The sequence below is a fragment of the Suricata suricatta genome, chromosome 1 (assembly GCF_006229205.1).
Source record: "Suricata suricatta isolate VVHF042 chromosome 1, meerkat_22Aug2017_6uvM2_HiC, whole genome shotgun sequence".
Taxonomy (NCBI): Eukaryota; Metazoa; Chordata; class Mammalia; order Carnivora; family Herpestidae; genus Suricata; species Suricata suricatta.
The window spans coordinates 38,059,453-38,073,459 of record NC_043700.1 but is presented as its reverse complement, the minus strand read 5'-3'; the positions used below and the strand labels follow the sequence as shown (position 1 = coordinate 38,073,459).

Here is a 14,007-nt window from a genome sequence, read left to right as displayed (position 1 = left end):
TCTGTCTCTCTCTCTCTCTCAAAAATAAACAGTAAAAAAAAAGAAAGAAAAAAAGAAAAGAAATGGGCAATCTCCTCTCATTTTACTAAGGAGGAACTGAGGCTAGGCAGTAATATCCACTCGTACAAAAGTTATAACCAAAGACAGAACTAAGGCTTAGTTTTTAACGTTTTCATCAGTACTTAATCATGAGGGTGCTCCAAGGTTATTCCTGCCTCTCCCTGCAGACATGTAGTCAGTAAGTGAACAGCTCAAATCAAAGGTTTTCCAGGTTGCTTTTCAAGTCTCTTTAGCTCTCAGTTCACATCTAAACCTTTCATTCTTTAGTCAGAAACCAGAAACTAAAGGGTTTAGGAGACAATCAGCTTTTAATTATTCAGAGACTATTCACTCTGATTGAGATTCACTTCATAGTCTTTTATTCTCTCTTCCTTTAGAAGATTTTTCCTGCTGAAAAGTTATATCTATGAGAGAGAGAAAAGGTAAGAAGGAGTAAATTCCAACAATTCAATTTTTCAAAAGAAGAACTCTGAGAAACAAAAAGGCAGAGAGAGATAAGAGCTGTACTAATTCAAATGGGATTTAGAAACACCGAATTCTGTTCATACAACATAATGTGTTTCTAAAAGAAACCATAACGTAAGAGGCATCTTTAGAAAGCCTTCTAAGCAGTTGCTATTGCATTGGTTTGCACCTGGCCAGTGGGTAATATGCATTTTCCAAGGCTATATTTTGATGAAGGACACTGTGGTAATAGTAGGAAAACTTTTGACTTTTTAGGCAGTGCCAGAATTAAGGATAAAGTAGTCACGGTGTAAGAGTAATTTTTGTATTTTTGATTCCTGAGACCTACAGAATCATTTTCGGAATACCATTCTTCCTAAATGGGGCATTATGGCATTGTGGTGTGTGGAGGCTTTGAAACAACACAGACCTGCATTCATACTTGGATTCCATTCCTCCCTGTGTGTTGTCAGACAAACTACCCACCTTTTTTTATTGGTCTACTGGTATTACCTGTAAATTCAGGATTGTAATGCCTAACTGTAGTTTGTTTACCCCTCTGAGATCCTGTGGACAGCTATCACTGGTGGCCCCACTGCTGCTGTTCTTGCCTGGTTACTTTTCTGAAGGCCCCACTGATCTGCACTTTTAAATTTTCATCTCCTGGGAGAGGTTCAGCCCCAGAAGTCAGTCTTATCTGAACTAGGCTTGCAGTTAACTTTAGCTCGATATTAGTTTGCACCATGTCACAAGGCTTGAACACTTTATAGTAGACAAACCCATTGCATTTAGATCCTTTAAAGAAAAATCTGAGTTGTCATATGTGTTTGAAACACACCAGCTACTATATCTGCACAGTTTGGTAACCACTAGCCACATGTGGCTATGCAATACCTGAGATGTGGCTAGTCATAGGTGTGCCGTGATATACAGAACACACCAGATTTCAAAGACTTAGTCCACAAGAAAAAATAATTTAAAATGTTTAAATATATTTTTATTGATTACATATTAAGATCCATAGGGTTAAACAAAATACCATTAAAATAAATTTCAACTTTTTCTTTTTTACTTGCTTTAATGTGACTACTAGAAAATTTTAATATGACTCATATTTCAATTAGGTAGCACTATATTAGAGAAGTCTGCAGAGCAAACTTATTAACTATTGTGGATATACTGCAGTAATCAACAACTTCAGTACTATTGGGGCGGATTTTTCTCTGAAGAGATTAGGGAATGATATATGTATGTCACATACCCTATGTAATTATTAACGTTTGAAAGGATACTTGTTGCCCTTTGCAGTTGCCTTTCATATGTTATCATATGATGACCATTTCTTTTACTTTTCTAAATAAAGTCACAGATACATTGTTTTTATTGGGTGAAAAAAAGTTAAAATTATGCACAGGCTTTTCTGTTATATGACTAATGCACAATAATCACCCAACTGATAAAAGATTTGTCATATCCTATGAAGAATTTAGAGTTATGGAGTAGTATTTGTTTTCTGCTTTATTTATGTGATTGTCAAACTCATTTTGTAAAGCACTTCAGGTTATTTTGATTAAGGTTATTTAAAAAGTTGCTATTTAGCATAAGCAACTTTTTAAAAATTGTCAGTTGATCACACAAAAATGCATCAAATTGAAAAATCAGCTTGAAAAAAACATGGTATCAAATAAAAATGAAAACATTATGCTCCAAAATCTTTGGAACACAGCAAAAAGTTATAAGAAAAAAGTCTATAGATAGATAGGCCTACCTCAGGAAAAGAAGAAAAATCTCAAATAAGAAAAATCTCAAATAAGCAACTTAACCTCACACCTAAAGGAGCTAGAAAAAGAACAAACAAAGCTCAAAACTGGTAGAAAGAAGGAAATAATAAAAATTAGAGAAGAAATAAATGAAATAGACATTAAAATAATAATAGAAAAGATGAATGAAAATAAAATCTTTATCATCTTTTGATCTTTGAAAAGATAAACAAAATTAATAAACTTCTAGCAAGACTCATTGAAGAAAAAAAGAGAAAACTCAAGTAAATAAAATCAGAAATTAAGGAGGAAAACTAATAACCAATAATACAGAAATACAAATAATCATAAGAAAATATTATTATGGGTGCCTGGGTGGCTCAGTCAGTTAAGGGTCTGACTTCACCTCAGGACATGATCTCACAGCTGATAGGTTCAAGCCTCACGTCAGGCTTTGTGCTGACAGCTCAGAACCTGATGCCTGTTTCAGATTCTGTGTCTCCCTCTCTCTCTGCCCCTCTCCCAATCATTCTCTCTCTCTATGAAAAATAAACATTAAAATTTTTTAAGAAAATATTATTAAAATTATATGCCAACAAGTTGGACAACATAGAAGAAATGGATAAATTCCTAGAAACATATACTCTTCCAAAACTGAGTCAGGAAGAAATAGAAAATTTGAACAGATTACTAGTAACAAAATTGAATTGGTAATCAAAAAATTCTCAACAAACAAATATCCAGGACCAGATGACTTCACAAGTGAATTCTATCAAACATATGAAAAGGGGTTAATATCTATTCTTAAACTATCCCAAAAAATAGAAGAGGAAAGAAACATCCAAATCCATTCATCGAAGCCAGAATTACCCTGGCACCAAAATCAAAGACACTACAAAAATAGAAAATTACAGGCTGATATCTTGATGAACATAAATACAAAATTCTCAACAAAATATTAGCAAACCAAATTCAATGATATATTAAAGGGCCATTCACCACAATCAAATGGGATTTATTCCAAGGATATAAAAGAGTGTTTCAGTATTCACAAATCAATCAATGTGATACATCACATTCACTAGAGGAAGGATAAAAAAATATATGATTATCTCAATAGATGCAGAAAAAGCATTTGATAAAATACAACATATGTTCATGATAAAAACTCCCAACAAAGTGAGTTTAGAAACTACATACCTCAACAAATTAAAGGCCATTTATTGAAAACTCATAGCTAACATCATTCTCTATGTAAAAGCTGAACGGTTTCCTGTAAGATAAGGAATAAGATAAGGATGTCCACTCTCACCACTTTCCATCACCTCAGTACTAGAAGTCCTAGCTGTAGCAATCAGTCAAGAAAAAGACATAAAATATTCAAATTAGTAAGGAAGAAGTAAAACTGTCATTATTTGTAGATGACATGATGCCATCTGTAGAAAACTCTAAAGACTCCACCAAAACTTTTTAGAACTAATAAATGAATTTAGTTGTAAGATAAAAAAATTAATACAAAGAAATTGTTACATTTATATACACTAATAATGAAGTAGCAGAAAGAGAAATTAGAAAAACAATCCCATTTACAATCGCACCATGAAGAATAAAATACCTCAAATTTAACCAAGGAGGTTAAAGACCTATACTGTGAAAACTATAGGCATTAATGAAAGAAATTGAAGACACAAACAACTGGAAAGGTACACCATGCTTATGACCGGAGAGAATTAATACTGTTAAAATGCACGTACTACCCAAAGCAATCCACAGATCCAGTGTAATCTCTATCAAAATAACAATAGGATTTTTCACAGAACTAGAACAAAATAATCCTAAAAGTTGTATGCAACCACAAAAGACCTCAAATAGCCAAAGCAATCTTGAGAAAGAACAAAGCTGGAGACACCACAATCCCAGATTTCAAACTATACTACAAAGCTATCACATAAAATAGTACCAAAATAAAATACCAAAATAATATGGTTCTGGCACAAAAATAAACAGATCAATGGAAGTCCAAAAATAAAGTCCAAAAATAAACCTATGCCAATTAATCGATCACAAAGGAAGCAGGAATATATGATGGAGAAAAGACAGTCTTTTCAATAAACGATGTCAGGAAAATTGGACAGCTACATGCAAAAGAATGAAACTGGAGAACTTTCTTACACCCTGCACAAAATGTCAGTCCTGAAACTATAAAAATCCTAAAAGAAAACATAGGCAAACATGTGTTGGACACCAGCCTTAATAACATATTTATGGATCAGTCTCCTCACGTACTGGGAATAAAAGTAAAAATGAACGACTGGGACTCACCAAAATGAAAAGCCTGTGCAGAGCAAAGGAGACCATCAACAAAGCAACAAGACAACCCACTGAATGGGGGAAGATATTTGCAAATTATATATCTGATAAGGCGTTAATATCCAAAACATGTAAAGAATTCATGCAACTCATGCAGCTCAACAGCAAAAAACCAAACAAGTAGATTTAAACATGGACAAATGAGGACGACTAGGTCATTTAAGCCTTGAACTTTGACTCAGGTCATGATCTCACGGTTTGTGGGTTTGAGCCCTAGTGCAGAGCTTCCTTGGAATTATCCCTCTCTCTCTGCCCCTACTCTACTTGCACTTTTTCTTTCTCTCAAAAATAAATAAATCAATCTTTTAAAAAAATGGGCAAATGAACTGAATAGACATTTTTCAAAAAAAAAAAACACATATAGATGGCCAACAGACATGTGAAAAGATCCTCAATATTGTTTATTATCAGGGAAATGCAAATCAAAACCACTATAAGAAATCAGCTTATACCAGCCAGAATAGCTATTATCAAAAAGACAAGGAATATTTCACAGATGTGGGAAAAAAGGGAATGTTCATGCACTGTTGAGGGGAATGTAAGCCAGTACAACCACTGTGAAAACAGTGTGGAGGTTCCTCAAAAATTTCAAAATATAAAAAACATATGATCCAGTAATTCTACTACTGGATATTTAACCAAAGAAAATGAAAACACTAATTTGAAAAGATATATGCATGCCTATGTTTATCAAAACATTATTTACAGTAGCCAAGATATGAAAGCAGCCCACCTGTCCATTGATAGACGAATAGACAACGATATAGATATACAGTAGAATATCATTCAACCATGAAAAACATGAGATCTTGCCGTTTGGAGCTACACAGATGGACCTAGAGGTTATAATGCTACGTGAAGTAAGGTAGACAGAAAAAGACACATATCACATCACTGCACTCACATGTGGAATCTATAACACAAAATAAATGAACAAACCTACAAAAAACCAGACTCTTAAGTACAGAGAACTGGTGGTTGCCAGAGAGATGGTGGTGGGACAGGAAATATAGATAAGGGGACTACAAGGTACAAACTCCCAGTTATAAAACAAAATATCATAGAGATGAAAAATACAGCATAAGGAATATAATTAATAATATTGTAATAAAGTTTTATGGTGACAGGTGGTGACCACACCTATCATGGTGAGCAGTGAGTACAAAATTGTCTAATATGTTGTACATCTGAATCTAATACAACACTGTATGTCAATTACACTTCAATAATAAAAAAATAAGTACAACTCTTTTAGCAATCAAAATAAGACTGGACTATTCTTTGAGACATAGTACATTTTTATTTGATTTATATGTGATCCACGTAAACATAGCCTTCTAGTGCTTTGCAGAATCTTTATGATTTTTGAAGTTTCTCAACATATTTTTCTAGTCTACAAGCTGATCTAAGAAATGTCTATCTTTTTGATAATAGTTTACAAACAAAATGATACATGCAGTGTTGAAATACACCAGCCAGAATCTCATGGCAATTTAATCATTAAAAATTTTTTCCAGAGTGTCTATATTCAAAACATCTTTGTGTGTGTTGGGGGGGGGGGATGCGCGCGCATGCGTGCGCTCGCATGCGTACCTGTGTGTTACATTTGATTTTCTGTGAATATTACTGGGGTGATAATTTTGGGGGAAAACTTTATATTCATTAAATGGTATCAAATAAAATTATTGCTCATTGTAACAAGCTGAAGAGAGAAGTCATAGCATTATCAAATTCTGTTAATTTATCAAAATGAAACCGCTATTAGCCTTTATGTACTGTTTGACTATACAAATTGTTTTATTTCATTTTTATTTTAATCTTCCTGCATATTTCTTTTCCATCCCAGAGTGTCCTGATCTTCATTAGCTTTTAAAATTCTTCTATGCCTTTTCCATAGAAAATGAATGGGCTTTATCAACTCATCTTGTCCTTCATGAGTTTTAACCATCAGTATTTTTTGTTCTTTTGTTTTTTAGTTTTCTATTGTGATATATAGGAAAGTTTTTGACATTTTAAGCTCAGTCTTTTTGTTTACCAGTTTGGGCTTCCACTATACTACTTCTTTCATATTGTATTTGGATTTTAGTGTGAACAATACATTTGAAGAAATATATCAAATTGATTTGAAATTGAGGCATACACAGAGTGATTCAAAGGCAATTTCAGATGGTTATCATGCTGCTTTGTTGTATTAAGCTACATTGCTGTTTAATCAAATCACTCTTCTGCTCCATACACCGAGTTATTGATGATTGAATTCAGGAGTTTTGTCACTGGATCTCTAGTGGCAGTAATTATTTTGCACATCATTTCCTCTGGAGTCACCAAACTTTGTTAGGAGAAGATACAGTAAAATACTGTAGCTGTTGCAATATGTTAAGATGCATAAAGCACGTAACTTCACACACAGACATTTCCCCCGTATCTCATGCTAATAGAGATTTGTGCTCTTTATGCACAAGAAGTCTGATAGATTCATTCCACCGATTTCCATCAGCAAAGAAAAATACTAAACAGGAATTTTATTATTTTATGCACTGGATCATTGAATCTACTATTGGGAGAAGATCGCTTCCATTTTGACCAGGTATTATTGACAATAGAATCCTCTACCTATCATTTTGTATGTCTGATATTTGGAAGAATACTCCACAGCCAAGTTTCTGTCTCCATATGTTTAAATCCTAACTTCTCCTACACTATCCAGCTGTACCAGTGCAAGTGTCACAAGGCACATCATTATCACAATATGACCTCTGGCCCTGTTCAATCACATCCCAGCAGGCCAACAGGTATGAGGGCATGAGAGCCCACGCTGGGAGAGCTCATAGTCACTAAACCCAGCACAAAAGTACTGTGAACCCATGAATATATCCCACTAACCCAACTAAATGTATCCTTAATGAATTTCCCCTTAGATGGAGCCTTGAAACTTCATAAGCACTCTCAATATACTTAATATGAGGAAAAGGACAGAATAAAGGGGACAGAGACAGAAATCTGACCAAAGCACTTAAAATATCTTTTTTCTCTCTTTTGGGGGGCATATCTTAAAATAACATCTGCCAATGTGAACACATTGCTAAGGCCCCTCCCTGGGGTTCTTGGAAGTGGTCCATAGAAGCCAGGGGCCTTAAAGCATAAGCTTTATTAGCTTCACTGTAAGTCAGCCTCTACTCTTATGTCGGCTTTGAGCCAGTCTTCCAGGACATGGACAGGTACCACAATCCTCTGTTTTGTTAAGGTATTTTCCATGATTATCCACTGTGTTCTTTATCTGAATGTGGGCACCATTTGTCTCCTTTTATTCAGAAGCAATAATCAGAGTGGAGAAGCCCTTTTATCACATACTTCAGTAGTCTCAGTTTCGCCCAATGATCTGCTGCATCTTAATGCAAACATGTCTCCTCCTAGCTTGTTCTGATAACCCAGGCTTCCTCAGCTGAGCTCCCTGCTTCTGGTCTTCTCTGGTCCTCATTATGAGTTATGGAAGAAACTATCTTTGAATAAGTGAAGAATATTAAAACTTAAACACAAGTTTTATCAGACAAAATTCAAAGAACCTACATAAACTTTGTATGTTGACAATGAGAGGAAAAAGGTTCCCAAGTATATAATGTTATTTATCATAATGTAGATAACTTGGAAATGATTCTGGGAATGTCATCCAACATCAGAGTACATGATGTAATGCAAACCCAAAGGAATTCTTAACCCAGTTGTGTCATTTGGGAGGGGACACGAGAGCTACTTTCTAATAGTTGCTGTGTGTATTTACAAGGAAAGGGATGAAAAAACTTAGTTTGGCAGAAAACAATCTAAATTAAATCAAATGAATTAAATTAAGCAAAACATAATTAGGGCCAAATGTTGTGAAACTCCATTATGTTATGGAAGTCTCCCAGAGGAGACACAAATAATACTATTATTCAGAACTAAAAAACAATATTATCACTGAATGTGTTATGAGTAACTGCACTGTGTTTCTTCTAGGGGACTAAAGGGATGTCCAGGCATGTGTCTACTGTTTCTTTTCTCCACATGTCATGATTCTATGGTAACTGCATTTTTGTTTACCCAGTGCTAACTTATGAAAACAAATGTCTTCACTAATGTAATACTTAAATACAAAGACTATTGCCTAAACAGTTCAATTACTTAAAGCCCTAATTTAAATGTGGTCATCTCATACAATAGCTGAATTTTCCATGCAAGCCAATTAATTTTGTTGTTATTCAATGAAGAATTTCAAACTGGAAAGAAAGAGATGAGAGCAGGAATAGCAAATAAATTTCATCTAGCAAGCCTCTAAATTGTTAGTAGTGTTTGCTTGAAGCTCTGGGTTAAGAAGGGTTTTAGGAAAACAATATGATCCATTAATGATGTCTACTATGTCATAGGATAAGTTAGTGACAATTGTCTTCCACTTGCAAAGCTCTCTTAGACCACAGCGAGAGATCAGAACCCAAGATCTTCTTGGCAGTACGGACATCCTGTGCCAGGGGTCTGGAGCTGAGATTGGTCTTCCTTTAAAGTTTATCAGCAGCAGCAAAGAGACTAGGAATCCATGTTTTAGGCACCACTATCTTACACTCTGGAACTCATGGGTATACTATTAAGCTATCCTTCCTATGGAGAAAGTCCTAAGAAGCCTTTTTGCACAGCTATCACTTTAATTATGAAGAGACTGAGGCCAGAGAAGCTATTTCACCCTAAGATATAGGACAACGTAGAGGCAGAATTGGGACCAGAACTCATACTCCTGGCTCCCAGACCTGTGACCTGAAGTTCTTTGGGAATGGAAAGCTCTTCCCTTACTCCCAACCCTAAGCACTGGTCTCGGGTCCTGAGTGGCCATATCAGCTTAATCTTAAAGCAGTGTAGGTACTTGTCAATCTCTGGGCTGTTGACCATCTCCTCTCATAGTTCTGTTCCTGCTTCATTTTGATGTTACAGGTTTTGTTCTTCAGAATCCAGTCACTCACTCACTGGGCACTTCAATTTGGGCTATATCAATAATTGTGGCTCCCTAAAGTGCCTGAAGCTCAGCCTGGAATACAGTGTCTTTTGTCATGTAAGCAATGAAACTGGAAGCTTAACCTGTGCCTAGAGTACCCTGAATAAGCTTCAACATTCCTGTCCAGTCTGTTAGTGACAACAGCCAGCTCAGGGCAGATACAAGTCAGACTTGATGTCAGGCTCTACTTCAGGCTGACCTTCAACATACTCTGCTTGAAAAAGGCCTAGGGACAGTGAGCAGAAGCTTCCTTGCCTTGCCCTGGGCATTATTACTTTGCAGAAAATTATCTGATCCATTTCACTTGGCTTCTTTTCACTCGTGCTTTTTTTCTCTTCCTATCAAGGGACCTAAGGTTATCTGAAAGCATAATGACCTCCACCTTCATTTTTCCAAAGGGTTGGTAAGACAGAGACAAAACAGGGAGGAATAGAATTTCATATCAGCAGAAAGCTGAGTACCTCCTATCTCCTTTCCAGGATTGACATGTTTTCTCATAGGCCTCTCTGAGCTTCCTTCTTTGTTATACTTGCTCCCTAGATTTGGTCATGGGTGATAGTCAGGGGAGATTACCTGCAGGGTGCCCAAGTGGGAAGAGCTTCTTTCCTCCTGCAAGTATATAAACCACTCCTCATGTGAGGTTGTGGGCATTTGTTTTCTTTATACATGAAGTAGTTCTGGCCAGACCACAAGGCAAGAACTGTCCTGCAATAAGTGGGATCACACTGAATGAATATGAAACCCCAAATGGCATCATGATCTCCTCAATCCATAGAGCTTCCTACTTGCAAATTGCCTGAGCAAACTGCAATTATTCCTCCAACCACCTGTTGGGTTGCACATATCAAGGTCTATATGAAGGAGTTCATGTTTCTGCCTCATTATTTAACATTTAAAAAGGAAATACCCAATTTTTCATGTAAAGCATTTAGCATAGAGCCTGGCATGTGGTAAGTGCTAGGTACAGTTAGCCATTAATGTAATTATTGTAACTTTTATTGTGTAGGTAGTACCATCTTATGGTATGAGGTACTATGCAGGGTTCTCCAGATAAAGAGAAACAATTGGATATGTGTGCATGTGTGTGTATGTTCATGTGTGCATGAGTTATAGGTGTATTATAGTGAATTAACTCACATGGATATGGAGGCTAACAAGTTCCAAGATCTGTAGAGTCTTGGTAAGCTAGAGAACCAGGAGAGCCAATGGTGTAGTGTTCCCTACAAGAGTTGGCAGGCTTGAGACCCAGAGAAAGCTCAAGTTTTAGAGGAGTTCAAAGGCAGGAAAAAAACCAGTGTCCCAGTTCAAAGACAATCAGAAAGAAAAGATTCTCTCTTACTTGGGACAGAGGCAGCATTTTTGTTCTCTTCAGGCCTTCAACTGATTGGATGAGTTTCATCCACATTACAGAGGGTAATCTACTCATTCTACCAATTTAAAGGTTAATATCATCCCAAAACACCCTCAGAAATGCCCAAAATAATGTTTGATCACTTATCTGGGCATACTGTGGCTCAGTCAAGTTGACACAAAATTCACCATCACCGTGAGTAAAGGAGAGAAAAGTCTTTCCTACTGCTTCCATGCTTTGGCACCTTGTCTCTATAAGTGTCTGTTTGTCTTTGACTATAGTCCTAGTGGAGAAACCTCCCACCCATCCCTTATTTATTTTCTCTCAGTCCCTTCTAATTCCCTTGGGAGTGGCAATATCTTTCTGTGTTACTAGTTTGGGGAGCCTGAACAAACTTGGCTCATCCTCTTAACCCAGTACATGCCCATCATTCAACTCTCTTCATTTAAACCATTTCAGGTGAATGTTGTTCCCTCCTACAGTCCTAATAGATATAGTGGTATTCATCTGTTTTTCCATTTTATAATTATAATAGAAATATATGTTTCTAATAAAAAATTTTGGAAAATAAAGAATACATAAATAATGAAATACAACCAGCCAGAATCCTACTAAAGGAGATAACCATTATTGACTTATTACTACATTGCTTCCATTGGTATATATGAGAAGAGAGCATTAGATAAACACTTTGTTGTTATATATGTTCCATTTCTTTAATTTTCTTCTATTTTAATTTTTAATGGCTGCATATTATTCTGTGATATTTTAACTCTCTTGCAATTGGTATAAATTATTTTATGCCCTTAACATAAATTTATAGAGGTCAATTTACTATGTTTTTCAACTAGCTTGGTACCTTGCACATTAATGTTATTCATTCATAGACACATTATTCACCCCACCCTGCCAAAGATGTAAAATAATTTACAGAGATAAATAAAATAGAGCAAGATAAAGCAGATTTCAGAGTAAAGGAGAAAAGCATAGTAAAATAAGATGGAGTCATGAGTAAGGTTGGAATCCAATAATTCATGCCAAGAACCTTGTACCCTTATTAGAAATCGGGTACAAACTTGGCTCTAAGCTTCCTAATAGTCCATTCAAAGAGAACACTAGTAATTACTCAACTCAGAGTTTCCATAAAAGAAAAACAATCCAGCTACTCAGGAGGAGTACAGAAAGGCTTATGTGTTGTTTTCAACAATATCTTTATAGGGAAAGCAGTGAGACGTTTCACAAGGCTGTTTCTTTTAAAATCTGCCTATATAAGCTGAGGGTATCATGCCAAACTGCAACTCAGGAAAAGCAATTCTACAAGAGGCTCAATAAGACTCATTCCTGGTACGCAGCTCTTAATCTTTGATCTAGCTTACCTCAGGCATTGAGTTCAAAGAATCTAAAGAGAAAACATGGCTTGCATATTCTTCAGGAAAATCTTCATGCTGGGTCTCTTTATAATATCTACATACCTACATCTATCTATATAAGTGGCAGAGTTCTGGTTCCTGCAACAGAGTCATTGAGACTAAAATAGATTCCATCCCTCTATAAACACATAAAACATAACAAAAAACTGTAAACACATAGCCAAGATGAAAAGAACAAATGGACTTCCTTCAGTTATTGGCAACAGCAAGAAATGTCTCAGGCAGAGAGGTAGGCTTACAAGCTGCCTCTGGTGGCCCAGAAACACATCCAACCTGGATATGGGTCCAAAAGACTGAGTTTTCATGCCTCAAAAAAGAAACTTTGATGTGATCTTAGTCCTCTGTAAAATAGGGAACCGAAAATGGGAAATGCTTTAATTAGCTAAGACCCTGGAAAGAAGTCTAGAAAATTCTACTATTAGTTTTTCTAGAAAGGGCTCTGATTTAAACATAAAAATCAAAAAATGAACAACAACAACAAACCCTCCTATGAGAAATGGAATCCCAATCCTGAGCCATTTGCAACTATAGAGACCTAATCTGTGGGATAATAAACTACAAAATTAACACAAAAATGGGTTCCAGTTTGGTGAAACTCATAGAATACTTGGCAAAAGAAAATGCAAAACAAGTCTAATGGAACACCCACAGAAAAAACAACTTTAGCTGAAGACAAACAGTAAAAAGTTACAAACCACAAAAGAAAATGAATCACCATAAGAGAAAGTCAGCAGATATAAATATACAGGAAAATATGTGCTCCCTACCAAACTGAAATATTAAAAAGGGACTATATAATAACTATGTGTAAATAATTTAAAAGTTAAAACAGGAAATAGGAACCATTTGAAACAAGACACCATCTAAAGAAAGGAGAATCTAAACAGAATTTAAAATGAAATATATAGTTACTGAAGTTAAAAACTCAAAAGTATGTGTTAAACAACAAATAATATATAATTAAAAAGCAGGAGGGCCTGAAGAAATATCTCAGAGATAAAACAATGCTAAGCTATTAAATGACTGTGAGTTCAAGATCATGTTTAACTTTACACTGATACTGGGTCATAAGGGAGTTCTATGGATAGTTTTTTGAGGAACCTCCACACTGTTTTCCAGAGCAGCTGCACCAGTTTACATTCCCACCAACAGTGTAGGAGGGTACCCGTCTCTCCACACCCTTGCCAGCATCTATAGTCTCTTGATTTTTTTAATTTTAGCCACTCTGACTGGTGTGAGGTGGTATCTCAGTGTGGTTTTGATTAAATAGCCCTGCTAGGGATTTACCCAAGAGATACAGAAATGCTGATGCATAGGAGCACATGTACCCCAATGTTCATAGCAGCACTTTCTACAATAACCAAAACATGGAAAGAGCCTAAATGTCCATCACCTGATGAGTGCATCAAGAAGATGTGGTATATATACACAATGGAGTACTACATGGCAATGAGAAAGAATGAAATATGGCCATTTGTAGGAAAGTGGATGGACCTTGAGGGTGTCATGCTTAGCGAAATAAGTCAGGCAGAGAAGGACAGATACCATATGTTTGCACTCATAGGTCTAACAGGA

General features: G+C 35.9%; 1 long non-coding RNA gene across 1 annotated transcript in view; it reads right to left on the bottom strand.

Annotated features, from left to right (window-relative positions):
* Window positions 1-402: 402 nt before the first annotated feature.
* The window catches only part of LOC115293537, a 47,645-nt gene continuing 34,040 nt past the window's right edge, over window positions 403-14,007 (bottom strand). Inside the window, exon 4 of the long non-coding RNA XR_003909507.1 lies at window positions 403-464. This is a non-coding gene — a long non-coding RNA (uncharacterized LOC115293537). The remainder of the gene's footprint in view (window positions 465-14,007) is intronic.